Below are 9,434 nucleotides of genomic sequence, written 5' to 3' on the forward strand. Positions count from 1 at the left end.
AATGACATTTCTCCCAATTAAGAACTAGATTTGATTGTTCGCATCTAATAAGCATTCGTTCAAGATTAACTAAACATGATTCAAATGTATCACCGAAGACTGAAAAGTCATCCATGAAAACTTCCATGCATTCTTCTATCATGTCGTGAAAAATCGCCATCATGCACCTTTGAAAGGTTGCAGGGGCGTTGCAAAGTCCAAATGGCATGCGTTTGTAAGCAAAAGTACCATAAGGGCATGTGAACGTGGTTTTTCTTGGTCCTCGGGTGCTATTGAAATTTGAAAATATCCGGAAAAACAATCAAGAAAACAATAGTAACTATTTCCGGCTAATCTTTCCAACATTTGATCAATGAAAGGTAAGGGAAAGTGATCTTTTCTGGTGGCGTCATTTAATTTTCTATAATCTATACAAACACGCCATCATGTTACAGTCCTAGTAGGAATAAGCTCATTTTTCTCATTTGTAATGACAGTCATGCCACCCTTCTTAGGCACACATTGAACTGGGCTTACCCATGGACTATCAGAAATTGGATAAATTAAACATGCATATAGCAGTTTAATAATTTCTTTTTTAAAAAAATCTTGCATATTAGGATTTAGTCTTCGTTGGCGTTGCACATACGTTTTATGACCTTCTTCTATAAGGATTTTATGTGTGCAATACGAAGGACTTATTCCTTTAATATCATGAATCTTCCATGCAATAGCTGGTTTATGAGCTTTTAACACAGAAATGAGTTGAGATTTTTCATTTTCAGTAAGAGAAGACGATATTATTACAGGTAATTCAGATTCACCATGTAAATAAGCGTATTTCAAATGGTTTGGAAGTGGCTTTAACTCTAATGTCGGAGGTTCTTCTATCGATGATTTGTATCGATATCTGTCTTCTTCTTTTAGCATTTGAATTTCTTCTGTTGTTGGTTCATATCCATTAGCCATAAGTGTAGCTAACATTTCAGTTTCATCAATTGGTTCAGTTCCTTCTCCTAAAGAACATTCTCCTGTTCCTTGTAATTCTGGAAATTCTTCTTACAATTCTGCATGTGATTCTATAGTTTGAATATAATAACATGTATTATCTGCAGATTGCGGTTGTTGCATGGATCTATCAACTGAAAAGGTAACACTCTCGTCCTCTATACTTAGGGTCAGATTCTTACCAAACACGTCTATTATTGCTTTAGCCGTGTTTAAGAATGGTCTTCCTAATATGAGAGGTACTCGAGAATCTTCTTCCATGTCCAGGATAACAAAATCTACTGGAAATACTAAAGTACCAACTTTAACTAGCATATTCTCCATTATCCCTCTAGGATATTTTACTGAGCTATCGGCTAGTTGTATACTTATTCTTGTTGGTTTCAATTCTCCAAGGTCTAGTTTAGCGTATAGTGAATACGGCATTAGATTTATATTAGCACCTAAGTCTGCCAATGCTTTAGACTACCCAGAAAACATGGAATTGTGAAACTTCCTGGATCTGATAATTTTTTTGGTATCTTATTCAACAGCACTGCAGAACAATTAGCATTCATAGTAATAGCCGAGAGTTCTTCCATTTTCTTTCTATTCGTGATTAGATCTTTCAGAAATTTAGCATATCTAGGCATTCCTGAAATCACATCAATGAAAGGAAGATTTATATTTATCTGTTTAAACATATCCAAGAATTTGGATTGCTCGGCTTCAAGTCTCTCTTTTCTCATTTTACTCGGGTAAGGAAGTGGTGGTTGGTATGGTTTAACATAAGGTTTAGCCTTAACTGTGTTATCTTCATTAACCTTTTCAACTACCGGTTCTTTTTTCTTATCTTGTTCAGGTTGTGGTTCTTGTGGAGTAGGAATAGCTTCATCAGAAATTACAGGTATTTCAGGTGGTTTAAGTGTAATACCACTTATCGTGGTAATGGCTTTAGCTGTTTCATTCTGGGGGTTAGCATTTGTATAACTAGGTAGACTTCCCGGTTTTCTTTCACCTATTAACCTTGCTAGGTTACTTACTTCTTGTTCCAAATTTTGAATAGAAGCTTGTTGATTTCTAAATGCTTGAGCATTTTGTTCATTGGTTTGTTTCTGAGATGTGAAAAATTGAGTTTGAGATTCAACTAGCTTCGTCATCATATCTTCTAAATTCGGCTTTTTATCATCGGTTTGTGGTGGTTTGTTTTGAAAATTAGGTCTTTGCTGATTGTAAGTATTATTGGATAGTTGTTGATTACTAGGACCTTGTTGGTTGTTGTATGGAACATTTCGGTTATAATTCTGGTTTTGATTGTAAATCGGTCTTGGCGGTTGATAATTATTCTGATAATTATTTCCAGGCCTTTGGTTTATGTATGAAATATTCTCTCTTTGTTCCATTGTTAGTTCAATACTGAGACAATCTTTTGTCAAATGTGGTCCTCCACACTGCTCACAACTAATTCGTATTGAGTGTATATCTTTAGTCATCTTTTCCATTCATCTCTCGACAGCATCTATCTTTGCGGAAATGGAATCTAAGTCATGGCTAGAATTTGCTCTAGCTGCTTTAGACGATTTAACGATATCTTTTTCTTGGTGCCACTCATGTGAGTGGGAAGCAGTGTTATCAATAATTTTATAAGCATCAGTTTCTGTTTTCTTCATAATAAAACCACCAGCTGTTATATCTATGTCTTTCCTTGTAGTGATGTCGCATCCTTGGTAGAATATTTGTACTATTTAACAGGTGTCTAAACCATGTTGCGGACATCCTCTCAATAACTTTTCAAATCTGGTCCATGCCTCATATAGAGTTTCATTTGATTTCTGTGTGAACGTAACAATTTCTCCTTGAAGTCTTACGGCTTTAGATGCCGGAAAGAATTGTTTAAGAAAATTTTCAACTAAAACGTCCCATGTATCAATCGCCCCTTCAGGTAACGATTCTAACCAATCTTTGGCTTCTCCCTTTAAAGTCCAGAGAAATAACATGAGATATATCTGTTCATCCTTAACTTCTCTTATTTTAAATAGAGTGCAGATCCTATTAAAGGTACGAAGATGTTCATTTGGATCTTCCTTCGGCGCACCACTAAATTGGCATTGATTAGTTACCATGTGTAGAATTTGTCCTCTGATTTCATAATCTGGCGCATTAATGTCTGGTTGAGTAATTGCGTGACCTTGACCAGTGCGTTTAGCTCTCATTCGGTCTTCCATACTTAAAGGTTCCAGATTTTTCATGATTGAATTTGTTGAATCTGAATCACTAGAGGATTCTGATTTAATGGTTGTTTCCTCAACAATCTCTGTTCGAATGATTGGTGGTTCCGGAGGAAAGATTAGTGGTTCAGGATCTAAGAATTATCCCTGAATATTCTCCGGATTCTCAATTGTGAGGTCGGGTTCAAAAAATAGATTATCGGAAATTTGAATTGGAGTACTTGGTCGACTGGATGACGATTCTAAAGAAAAATCAACGGCGACAATATTTGCTAGATGTCTTGATCGAGTTACAGGTGGTGAACGTACAAAAGGTGGTGAACGTTTTGCTCGATGCATTCGCTGAATATCCTATTAGTTATAAAAATAAGAAAAATTATATAAGTTATCAAATTAATAGACTTTTCTGATTTTGCCCACGTTTCGAATAGCCAAAAGATGCAGCAGAGGGGCGGGATTCGTTTGGTCTCAATATAATTGAGTACTGTTTGGCTCCAATAACCTGGTCCACGTACAAATCCAACTATTACTACGAACCAGAAAATTTTGATGTCTATCAATTTAACCACTTAAAATAAATTTTCGTAATTTAAAGAAATTTAGAGAAGAAGTAGAAAATTTTATGTCCTAAAACTAGAATGGCGAGAAATAAGAAAGAAAAAGAGCGCGTCGAAAAACATCGAAAAATAAAAGATTGAAAAATAATAGGCGTCGAAAAATAAAAATAAGAAAGTAGCGCGTCGAAACTTAAAAAGGAACTAAAAACTAAAAATTAAAAGTTGAGTCTAAAAATATTAAAGCTTAAAAGAAATACTATATCCCAAATGGCATTAACTTAAAAAGGTACTAAATTTAATAAAACAGCGTCGCAAATTTCTAAAGTATCTAAATCTTAGTCTAAAGAAAAAGCACTTAAGAGATTTTACGGCAAAGCCTAAAAATCTAGAAATAAAAATACTATGGCAGAAACTATAACTTAAAACTAAATACGAGCGAAAAATATAAATATTACGCTAAAACAATTAAAAAGGGTACAAAATATAAAAATATACTTAAAGTTGTAAAAAGTACAATTTTTATAAAAATATTATTTTTATATTATTTATTTTATAAAACTATTAATTTTATAATTTAATTAAACTAACTATAACTTAAATTAAAAATTAAATAAAAACTAAAACTAAATAATAAATTAATTATAACCTAATTAGGGTTTTATAATAATAAATAAATATACATCGTAATTAATGCTGAATTAGGGTTGTTTGTGGCCTATCAGAAGACCTCATGCGATCGCATGAGTTTTTGCCTTCGGAATCATGCGATCGCATGAGCTAGGTTTTTGGGCCACGGTCTTGGCTGCTACAGTACCAGGCAGAGAGTTTTTTTTTATATATATATATATATATATATATATTTTTTCTGTTTTAATGATTTATATATTTATAATATATTTATATAAATTAAATAAAACTTATATTTTTATAAAATAAAGATAAAGAAAATTTTTATAGAACTTATATATTTAACAAACTCTTAAAAATATTTATATTTATATTTTTGTTTTTCTTTTTATATTTTTGCAATTTAAAACGTATTTTTACAAAAACGTATTTTTACAAAAGGAAACTAAAAATTAATAAAAATCTTTTTTTTATAGCATTGCGCTTCCGGCGTTTAAGCAGAATTGTCCCCGTCAGCGGCGCCAAAAATACTTGATGTTATGCGAGGCGTATATGAAATAGCTTATATTTTACTAGGAAATACTATTAAATATGATACAATTTTACACAAGATATTTATTTATTTATAGAATGGATATACCTAAACCTTGCTACAACACTTATGTAATGACCCGGAATTTTCCAACCAAATTATACTTATGAGATTAATATTTACATAAATTAAACCATACCAACATGATAAGCAATCCAAATTGTTGAGACTTGTGTTTTTGAAAAGAGTTTTACACAACGTTTGACCGTCCAATATGACCGATGATATCACGAACTATATAACATACGATAATTATACGTTTATGTTTATTTATGTATTTATATATATATTTAACATGATCTAAGGATGGTTTAACATCTCATTGTGTACTAATGACAATGAGTTATAAGTATATTTTGAAACTACTAACTTAAGTTTTCAAAACGATAACTATACGTAACATTTCTTTGATATATATACTTATAATCTATAATGCTTATACATGTATCGTATATATAATGTATTTAATCACTTTTAAGGACTTAAATACATAAAACAATATAAGTATATTCACAAAAGATAGCTATATTTGAATTCTCGTTCCGTTTCCTCTAGATTTCTATACGTATATCTAGAGTATATGTACCCGTATCATACCCAGCTTCAATACGTATTTACTATTGGTATATACACATCAAATCAAAATCCTAATCAACATTATTACTGACCTAGATATGAGGTAACTAGGATTTGTCAAGTAGTATGAATTATTAGTAAGAAAACAAAATTAGGAATCCTTTTCTTTCTTTATAAACTAAAAACGTTTTTATAAATGAACACCATTTCTTCACTCCATTTTCTTATACCTACACCCTCATTTCTCTCTCAAAATACTCCTAACTTCATACTTGATCATCTCCAAGCATTTTCCCCATCATTTAGCTTCAATTACAAGCCTTAAACACCATAAGAAAACTCTTTCAAGAACATATCAAAATAACCACCCATTTGAAGAAGTTTACTTCTAACCTTTTGATCTAACTCCACCACTCTTTGATTCCAAGATTATTTCTTATCTTTTGCAGTAACTTTGTCCAAGTAACTTGAGGTAGCAACCTTGTTCATAATCTTATTCAATTCATATTCATATAGCTATCTTATTTTGTGGTATAAAATTTTAACAACAAGAACATAGTTTGAATGATTTCAAACTTGTTCGCAAACTAAATAGATCCTTCTAACTTGACTTTTAAAACACTTCAAGACCTGTAATATATCATAATGATATGCTAACCTAACAAGATATAACTTGGTTTTACAAAGAACATCTTAAAACTGAATCTACGTCGTCGGAGTGCAACCGGGGGCTGTTTTGGGTTGGATAATTAAAAACCATCTTGAACTTTGAATTGGAAGTTCATGTTCTGGAAAAATGATATTTCTTATGAATATGTTAACACATAAAAATTTCATGGTTTAACTCAAAGTGTAAGTATTTTTAGAAAAATGATCATTAAATGTTGTTTTTATGATGGAAAATGATCACTTTCATAAGTTTTACCTAAGTTTGACCTATAACCTGTGATTTTGAATAAAAACTAAGGTATTTTCAGTTCATATTCTTAAAATTTGACTCGATCCAAGGAAGTGGCAAGTTGAACCAACAAAAACGGAGTTGTAATGAAGAAACTACGACTAAAACAAGATTGGGTATCCGAAGCTAGTTTAGCTACGAAAATATTTGGAGAAAAAGTAAATTAATCATATCTTTTCTAATTAATATGATATTTTATATATAATTACTTATGATTTGATTTTATATACTTCAGAACCACCCGTAAACAACACGAGAAGATTAATCATAAGACCTCATGATTGTACGCAACACGTCATTTGACAACACGGTACTTTATGTACGCAACACGTCATTTGACAACATGGTACCATGGGTCGAGATTAATTCTGATCAATACGAATACGATGGGGTCTTTATTTATTTTATTTAAGCAACTAATTGTGGACCACTAACATCGGACTGCTAACCACGGACTAAGAAAATATTAAAAGTATTAAAGGTATATATATATATGTAACGATTACTTAAAAAGAAAATATGTTGATATATTATATATATGGTTAGGTTCGTGATATCTATCGGAGACCACGTCGAATTAAATACCTTCAAGGCAAAAGTGAGTTTCATTTGCTCCCTTTTTAATTGCTTTTGCAATATATATATTTGGGCTGAGAATACATGCGCTGCTTTTATAAATGTTTACAAAATAGACACAAGTACTTAAAAATATATTCTACGTTGAGTTGTACCACTGGCATATTTTCCTGTAGCTTGGTAACTACTATTTACATGGGTATTGTAAACGCGAATCCTGTTGATAGATCTATCGGGCCTGACAACCCCAACCGAACTGGATGACCAGTATTCAACGGTTGCACAGTACTTCGTTTTGGTGACTACACTTGGTACGGTGTAGTGAGATTTCATAATAAAGGGAATATGCGACGTTGATTAAATGTTAAGTATGGTTACCAAGTGCTCAAACACTTAGAATGCTTTACATACACTTGCGAGTGTATTATGTTTATGATTATGAAATCTTGTGGTCTATTAACATATTGAAATGATTGTTATGATAAACCTATGAACTCACCATCCTTTTGGTTGACACTTTAAAGCATGTTTATTCTCAGGTACGAATTAAGTCTTTCGCTGTGCATTTGCTCAATATAAGGACATTACTTGGAGCCGATCATCGCAATGGGACCAAATGTTGATGACTTCGTCCAGGTGGATTAGGACGGGTCCTTTCAACTTATAGGCAGTGTACCTAATCGTACAGTAGTGTAGTTTTTAGTAAGTCCGGTTCGTTCCACAGGGAAATCTTTTAAACAAAGCTTAACGCTATATTAGTTTTAATTTTATAAAAATACAAATATATATATAAGTAATATTATTATTATAAAGGGGGTTTTTTACCATTTAATGACCGGTTTGTCGATTTTTAAAACTTTAGTCGCAGTTAAAACCTAATGTAAAAATATTAAATAAATAAAAGACTTAATTTAAAGTGTAAAGTAAATAACCATAATGAAATTGCGATAAATAAAAGTGCGATAAAATAAACTTGCGATAATTAAATAGTACGATAATTAAAAGTGCAATTAAATACAATGACAATAAATAAAAGTGCGATAATTAGAAGTGCAATTAAATTTGAAAATAAAGGAATTATGCTTATTTAAACTTCCGTAATCATGATGTTTGACGTGTTGATTTTAGTTTATTCCCATGGGTTAATTGTTCTTTGTCCTGGATTATTTAATATGTCCGTCTGGTTTTTGTCCATAACAGTCCATCAGTCATAAATATAAAGTGCGAGTGTCCTCGTCAAATTATCCTTATATCCGAAGTCAAATATTCCAACTAATTGGGGACTTAAACTGTAACAAGGTCTTAATACTTTGTTTAATAATTACACCAGGATATCGACTGCGTGTAACCCAATGTTTTAATACTTTGTTATCAATTATGCCAAGTGTCCTTGTATATAATTTCACCCTTGTTTTAATAATTCTATAGACTATTAATCCATTCCCGTGTCCAGTTAAATGAACGATTATTCGTACATATAAATATCCCGCCCATTGTGTCCGATCGAGTGTATATGGTTATTTATAGGGACGTCCAATTGTAAATCTTTATATTAAAATTAACAAACTATCATTTAATTAAACAAATATAAAGCCCATTAATAGCCCATAGTCTAATTTTCACAAGTGTCGTTCTTTTGTCCAAACCCCAATTATGGTACAAAGCCCAATTACCCAATTTTAATATTTTTAGCCCAACATCATGATTACTTTGTTTTAAATAAGCATAATAATAACTTAGCTACGAGACATTAATGTAAAAAGGTTGAACATAACTTACAATGATTAAAAATAGCGTAGCGTTACACGGACAGAATTTCGACTTACACCCTTACAACCTTCGCTAACATACCCTTATTATTAGAAATTAAAATTAAAATTAAAATTAAAATTAAAATAGAATATATATATATATATATATATATATATATATATATATATATATCGTATGATGAATGAGGAGAAAAAGATGTGTTTGATGTTCACCAAACTGCGAATTTTATAGGCATGTGGGCTGGAAAAGGGGCTCATGCGATCGCATGAGTTTTGCTCCTCCAGGCCATGCTATCGCATGGCCAGCTGGGGAGGCTCACATGTTGTTGTTTTCTTCTGCCGACGGTTTTTATAATATAATATAATATATATATTAATTTTAAGAATTAATTATATATTTATTATATTCATGTGCATAGTTTACTTGTAATTTTTAGTCCGTTGCGTCGAGCGTTGAGAGTTGACTCTGGTCCCGGTTCCGGATTTTCGAACGTCCTTGCGTATAATTTAATATCTTGTACTTTGCGTTTCGCGTCTTGTACTCTTGAAATTTTGAGACGTTTCTTATCAATAATTGGAACC

General features: G+C 31.7%; 1 non-coding gene across 1 annotated transcript; it reads left to right on the forward strand.

The window, feature by feature from the left end:
- Positions 1–2,724: 2,724 nt before the first annotated feature.
- LOC139903413 (small nucleolar RNA R71) lies at positions 2,725–2,831 on the forward strand. Its single transcript, XR_011778233.1, has one exon. It is a non-coding gene; the product is annotated as a small nucleolar RNA R71 (small nucleolar RNA).
- The last annotated feature ends 6,603 nt before the right edge of the window (positions 2,832–9,434 follow it).

Source organism: Rutidosis leptorrhynchoides, chromosome 3 (genome assembly GCF_046630445.1).
Source record: "Rutidosis leptorrhynchoides isolate AG116_Rl617_1_P2 chromosome 3, CSIRO_AGI_Rlap_v1, whole genome shotgun sequence".
Classification (NCBI taxonomy): domain Eukaryota; kingdom Viridiplantae; phylum Streptophyta; class Magnoliopsida; order Asterales; family Asteraceae; genus Rutidosis; species Rutidosis leptorrhynchoides.